Source organism: Hylaeus volcanicus, chromosome 2 (genome assembly GCF_026283585.1).
Source record: "Hylaeus volcanicus isolate JK05 chromosome 2, UHH_iyHylVolc1.0_haploid, whole genome shotgun sequence".
NCBI lineage: Eukaryota > Metazoa > Arthropoda > Insecta > Hymenoptera > Colletidae > Hylaeus > Hylaeus volcanicus.
The window spans coordinates 16,123,218-16,130,941 of record NC_071977.1 but is presented as its reverse complement, the minus strand read 5'-3'; the positions used below and the strand labels follow the sequence as shown (position 1 = coordinate 16,130,941).

Genomic DNA, 7,724 nt, shown 5'->3' with positions numbered 1-7,724 from the left:
TGAGAATATATAAAATATCATTGATTATAAAAAAAGAAATTAAGAAATTACAATTTCATACAAAAGTTTTTTGTATATATGTCGCAGGGAAATGATAAAAATAGAGATTTGATCAAATCCCTAAGGTAGATGATCAATTCACGGGAGATGTTAACATTTGGCATACGGGCAACGTATTTTTATGTTTTTTTGCAGTCTGTCACTAGAGCGCGGGTCACGTAAAAATACGTATTTAGTAGATTTGTGGTGGATACCCGCTAACAAATGTCCGCTGCACGCGTAATTCGGCGGCGAAGTATGCCCGCATGCCAAGTGTTAAAATAACAACTCTGTGAGGTCATTTCCCTAAATAAAGTAAGTGATTTGATCAAATCCCTTAACTGTTTTAGTGTAAAGATGAAATAATATGATTTGATCAAATCCCTTGACTGTTTTAGTGAAAAGATGGAATAACATTGTTTAGATATTAAAATTATTAATTTAGTAAATCATGCGTTCTTAAGTGTAGAGTAGGTAATACAACAATAGTCGTAGAAACATAAATTATTTATTCGAAACTAATTAGCAAAAGAAATAGGTACTTAAAAAAATAACGTACTTTGTAACTCGAGATGCCACAAATCGACACCGTGTTTTAATAAAAATGAATGAACATTATTATTTATTAATTACATTCTCTAAAAATATTCTTTTTGTTTTTTAAAATATCAGCTTAAGTACCTATTATATATACATATATATAATAGGTACGATTTACCTGTATATATATATATACATATATATAATAGGTACGATTTAAGCTGATATTTTAAAAAACAAAAAGAATATTTTTTCATATATATATATGAAATAGTAATAATTTGTATATACGTTATTTTAACAAATACATGCTTTTACACATGTATTATACTATAATATAAAATGTATATACATATACTATACAGGGTGTCCCAAAAGTCGGGGAGGAGCCGGAAATGGGGGGTAGCTGAGACGATTCTGAACAACAATTTCCTTTGCAAAAATGTCGGATGGGGCTTCGTTAAGGAGATATTAAGCGAAAACCCTGACCAATCAGAGCGCGCGTATACCGCTGGAGCGGCCGTGGTAGCGAAGGCTACGCGCTAGGGGGCAGCGTCAATGTCCATCGATGCACGTCGAGTCACTTGTTCGCGTACAAGCGTGGAATATATACATTTTTCTAAAGTGAGACAAATTGCTTCGTTCGATAGCTTTATGCGCACCTTCGACCGGCATCTTATCCATCGCGTCGTTGTAAACTGAAACTGAGCGAGCATCTAGTAATATATGTCGAAACTTGAGCTGAGTAACTTCATTGTCTAACAGTAAGTAGTACCGTGAGTGGGTTCCATTATTTGTACTCTACGATTAGTTTGAAAACAGAATTCATTGTTTACCTTTCGAAAACAATTCCGCTTCTATTAGACTTGTCCGAGTACGCGAACATTCTTTCACACTATTCGAGTAATTTGTTTACTCGTATTATTTAAGCTTCTCGGATTACAAGAAACATTGGTCGGTTCGATTGCGATCGAAGATGGGCAACACTTCACTCGAATAATAGGTGACGAATGCAACCTGAGTATACATTCCTTATTTACGGCATTGAAACTTTTGTTTATTTCTTAACTATGGAATATTTTACCCCGCAACTTGAATTATTATTTTTATTTAATGACAGTATTCATCACTTTTTGCTACTAGTAATAAATATTCGTTCGTTTCAAGTAGAAGACGGATATTCATTGTTTTCTTGTTTGTTGAAGAAAGATAGTTCTCTAGCAAACATTTTCCAGTTTTGACTTGCACGACATCGGATGCCCAAACACGCTTGGATCGAATCAACTTCTAGGGATTCGAATTTATCGATCGAATTTAACATCGAAAGAACTGTGGAATGCCCAACTATAGTTCTCAGTGTCAATCGCATAAGGAACGATTAGAAATTTCACGCTTATTTTCTTCGGTAATGCTACGTATCATTCCTCTACTATTAATTTGACACTTTTTTCAATTACACTTAAAACAATTATTCAATACTAATTCAAAATAGCTTTCAGATTTTCCAGACTGGAGTTCAGATTCTTTTATTCCACTAGAGGGATGTTATCGTCAGTAGGGTGGGGAATTGAGAGATCCTCTTCAGAATATAAATTCTAATTGTAAGATCAATCAGTATACTGCGGATATTATAAATTGATGACGTACAATAATATATAAAATATAAGTAATGGATGTTTAATATATTCTTCAATTATTATACTAATATTGTTATTTTATTTTGCATAACATACTGTTTGGTTATATTTAGCATGTATTTATTATAATAGTGTATATCATAAATGCATAAAATCCACAGTCTATTAATCAGAAATTTAACACGTGAGGAAACTAAAAACAGAAGCAGTATCAAAATATTATAAAAATGATTCAAAAGAAACATGTATTAATTACCATTGTATTGATTTAATCCGTATCGTTATAATCATAAGTATAAATGATATATAAACGTAGAGTATTCGCGATTAAAAATATTGAACAACTATTTACAAACAAGAGATTTATGCTAAAAACGTTATATACAGTGATTTGTTTCTACTTATAATTGTAAGACGTTCTGTAATTGTAACGTTTGTAATTGAAAAATTGTTATAAACATTATATACAATGATTTGTTTCTACTTATAATTGTAAAACGTATTTTCTGAAAAAGGAAAATGTTATAGTTTAACAATAATAGCTATGGGACATGAACTTTTATTCGACGCCATTGCACTTTCCAACTTTTAATAAAAGTGAATGTTAGGAAAGATAGCTCCTCTCCAAAATTTATGGCAGAAGTATTTCATACTCTCCAGATATTTCTTATTTTACCCGAAGATTCTTTCTTAGTATCGCAAACAAGACTTGAAAAACACGTTTCTGTCGCGGATGACACTCGCGCGATGATTTTTTATTCGACCGACATTTTAATTAACTGTATCCAATTGTATGTTTCCCGCGAATATTTAAGATCCGAACGTATGGTAGCGGATGCAGCATAGGTTTTTTACTTGCGGCTTTGTTACACTTTTATTTTCGTCGTTCCTCGACCGTATTACTGCTGCACGCTCTTCGTTGAAATAAAAAAAAAAAAAAAACGTAGAAAAACAAAAGAAAAACGACGAAGATGGAACGACTGTCCGTTTCGCTCGTGAATGTGCAACCGGATGTATCATTTACCATGAAAAACGTTTCTCCGTGAAAGACCGTTCGTTAATTGGCCATTGATCAAGATGCCTTGACTCGAGGTTCGAGGCATAATAAACATTGAGATTCGTTTATTGTGATTCTGATCTGGCGATCATTGTTTTACAAGCAGCAAACAGAACATTCTTACGGAGTTATTCCACCTTGGGTATGGAAAAGCAAGGGCGTTCGTAGAATTGTATTCCATGAAAACTGTTTATGTTACTGGTTTGAAATTTTGCGTAGTTATTTATACACACCTTGTGTAGTTATTTAAATTTTGTCCAGAGAAAAATATTGCATAGTTTTGAAAAAGAAACCTTGTAAGAAAGCACCGCGTTCACGGTTGGCATGATTTGAACACTTCTCCGGTGACCTGAATATAAAACACAGAAAAAAATTATTTATGTATACGAGGATGTTTGTAGCTCGAATTAGAAAAAGATTAGCATAATGATAGTGGTTTGAAGACAATGCTTCCAACTCTGTTATTTCTATAAATGGTAATCAAATCTTCAGGGAGTGTATTTTTAAAACTTCAGGTTGTGAGAGTCTGCAAACGAGGAAAATCGATTTTAAACAGGTCTGAACTGGATTACTCCCTTAACGACGATCATGTTTCTTTGAAATAGACTTGGGCTTGGACGATGCGAATATTCGTGCGTGGAAACATTTTTCTTTGAAATTAATGGGCGTTTTATATATTTTGTAGAAATTCTTTCCGAGTTGGTATCTAAATTGATATGGAAAGTTAGTAACTACAGAAGGCAGTGTTAATTATACAGCATTTCCTGTAGTTAGTGTAATATTATATTGATATAAGTCTTGATTATGCTTGTTATTTTTATCACGCCAATTTAGTATAATCGCTCTTCCTTCGTGCCTTGTGAAAGTTTCTTTAACGTCTAACACATTAGCGTCACATGAATAGGTTTTTATTAGATTTCTAGTACACTTCTATTCGACATCATCAATCAGTTTGCCTACTAATACGAATCAAATAATTGTAGCAGCACGAGATATACAGTGGGTGTAGAAACTATTCGTACACCGATCAATTTCTAAAAAAACTAGTGAAATTGTACTTTATTAACTTTTGTTTATAAACAATTATATTCTACATATTCTTGGAAATCTCTAGAATAGATAGAGTACGAAAAGATTAGGTATTTTGTATAAGTGAGAAATCAACTAGAGAAAACAATAAATCGAGAGAAATACGGAAGCAATAAGTACTTGTACAAGTGTTCAATTTTTAAAACTTCGTTTTAAAAAAAAAAACGAAATTTACATTAATTTATAAATAATTAATATTTCGTGGGATTTCTTTTTGATTTTATATTTACTGCGACTCTTCTAGGCATTACATTAACTATCATAAATGTCGATGTTATTCAGGGTAGGATCTTCTTTCACTCCGTTATTAGAGTATTTTTTAAGTATTTTTTACTGGAAATTTAATGTTTTCTAATTCCCACGAGGCAATAAACTGATGTGCTTATGTTACAAATTCTACTGTAAATTGTTCGTCATAAGAACCGTGCGAATACTTATTGCTTCTATATTTCTAATATAGATTTTTTGTATTTTCTCGTTAATTTCGCAAATTATATAAACTAGTAATTGTTGTTTCTTCTATATTCTAGAGATTTCCGAGAATATATAGAATATCATTGATTATTAAAAAAGGAGTTAATAAACTACAATTTCACACAAAAGTTTTTTGGGAAATTGATCGATGTACGAATACATTCTACACCCACTGTAGTTATCAAGAAAGTGATAATCAAATATCAGATTGCTATTAAAACGTAAGAATCAAATAATTATAGCAGTATGAGATATACTTCCCAAGAAAATGAAAAGAACATATCAGACATTTATTGGCTATTGGATTAAATATAATAATTCATCTTTTTATGTAGATATATGAAGAACAGAAATGTAAATTGGAGTATGTTTTATCTTTTAGATGTTGCAACGTGTATTTTATTTTGTATATTTTACGTATTCGTGCATTTGAACCTCGAAAAATAAAATTCGGTTAGATAGAATTTGTAAGTGGGGAAAAATTGATCATTTAAGGCTCACTAGTTACGTGGGGATATAGTTAAGCATACCATTACCTAGACAAATATTTATGCACAGTCTAGTAACAAAATGACCACCAAATATTTTTACTTACAATTAGAGGCGCAAATGTTCATATACAAAGCCCTACAATTAATTTCTGCACCTCATACAACAAATTCAGCATTATCCAGAAGCACTGCTTTAATTATTTTCAAAAGCATCAAATTACCCTGGAGTACTTAAGGCCCAAAAGAAATGTAATTGAACCTACGATGATTGAACCAAGTTCTTCAGTTGAAGAATAATCCCCGGGGGTGTTCGTTCCTCGACGATGATCTTGGCTTGATGAGACCAACACTTTCCTTCGATTAAAGTTCAAGAGAATCATTATACCTGTATGGGCTGGTAGGCCGTGACAAGGTCGTCGGTTTTAAAACAGTAAATTCACCTGACCGCCTTCGGGTTCGCACAACACCGGTAAACGGCGCTCTTTAGTCGCCGTTGTGTGTTGCTTGTTCGTGAAACTTTCATCTGCTTCGCCGTGTTCCCGATTCGCAAGATAAGATCGGAGCTACGGGGCATCCGTGGAAATTAATTATCCTCGGGTATTTTCACTTTTCTTTGTCCGTTCACCGAATCCAGCCGTCCTGACCGACTATATCGCGGTGCCCCACGTTCAAGGAATTTATTGCCGCTGTTATTTAATATCGCGTTAATATTATATTTAATATAAGCGTTAATTTAGTTTACAAAAATAGTACTTCATTCTCGATGATTTTCTAGAATTTTGAATTATTTTGAATATAATTTGGTGGAAATATTTTAAAAGGGGAGAAATCACATTTCCAGACCAAGTATTAAGCGCCACTGTGAAGTTAGCACATTATTTGCAAAAATCAAATTTTCAGCACCAGTTATATTTGCACCACAATAGTTCTATGAAAATGAAATTTTCTGAAAATTCCAAAGTTCTGATGAGAGTTTCATTGGCACCCCAAAGAGTTCTATCGAAAGTTCTAATGGCTTTTAGCCCCCAATTCAACAATAAAAAATTTGTGCGTAGTTGAAATTTCAGGTCATGTGAAGTTAGCACCTCATGTTTTCAAAATGCTGTTTCTCTCGTATTTTGGCGGAACTATTTTTAAAAATTTTCAGGTACTATAGAACTATCGTGGGTGCAAATAGAACTAGTGCTGAAAATTTGATTTTTTGAAAATGAGATGCTAACTTCACAGTGGCGTATTAAGCGTTTCTTGGAATATTCTTGTAATATTTTACGTATGCTACAGATTACATTTGATCAATTTTACAATTCATTTCGCACAGAAATCTTTGTGATATAAGCTGTTCCCTGGTTCAATTTAATTTTCGTCATTTTTGGGGAGTTTTATGCTATAATAAACATACTTTAATGATACGATTCCAATTTTTTAGTTTATATTTAAGACATTTAAATAAAGTAGACGTATGTGAAGTTTGACAATCACCGGTCAATCAGTTTTTGAATTATGATTATCGATATTTCAAAAATTACTGTTTGAAATAAATTAAAAGAATCATTAATTGTACTTTGAAATATACCTAAAAGATTCTCCAAATTGTACAAAATTTAAATAAATTCTTTTCTATAAAATAAAAAAGATCCAAGAAACACTTAATACTTGGGCTCAAGTGTGCCCCCCCCCCCCCCTTAATACTTTATTTACTTTATTTTTAATTCAAATGTTCAGCTTCTGAAATTTATTCACTGTATCGTTGGTTGTCTGCTTACAATGTTCACTTTTTGGAAACAGGATAGGACTTTCAGTGTACCTAGTAAAAGTATGGAGGAGTTATCAGCCTAAAGTACCATATAATGGTGTAGACAATTCTCTTTTAAATCGCAGACTGGTTCTAAATGGATAAGAGATAAAAAAGTCTATTCTACAGTGAAGAACATAACTGTATCAATAACCACAGGTTTAGTTCATTTATACTACCATTAAAATTAAACATTAAGCTATACAAAAAGTAAATACAACAGGAACATTTTGCACTATTTAATGTAATACTGTTAAATAAAAGAACACGGGTTGCGAGAAAAATAAATGTACTTATTATAAGTGTACAACAATACACATTTTCAAATATACGATACACTTTGAATATATATAACACACTTTGCCACTAGACTGCTGTTAAGCGAGGACAACATTCGTCTAACCATCCGTTTGCTTTTTCTCGAAAGCCGAACTCTCTCGCACACATATAGAAGTGGGAGAGGGTTACATTTTTTGTGCTTTCTCACTTCTCGCTCTCTTAGCTCGGCATATACAGACTTATATGCCGAGCTCTATTTATTTATGATGGATATTACAGCTAAATGTATTATCTATTCAACAAATACAATCAATTTTTTAAAGTTG

At 32.4% G+C, this 7,724-nt stretch overlaps 1 protein-coding gene across 8 annotated transcripts in view; it reads left to right on the top strand.

The window, feature by feature from the left end:
* The window catches only part of LOC128884699 (rho GTPase-activating protein 32), a 238,015-nt gene that overhangs the window by 5,532 nt on the left and 224,759 nt on the right, over positions 1–7,724 (top strand). The window contains exon 1 of one of the 8 annotated variants that reach the window (XM_054138273.1): positions 5,664–5,924. The exons of the other annotated variants lie outside the window; for them this stretch is intronic. The gene's annotated coding sequence lies outside the window, so the exon portion shown is untranslated. Of the gene's footprint in view, positions 1–5,663; positions 5,925–7,724 lie in introns of those variants that run through there. 8 annotated transcript variants of the gene reach the window in all.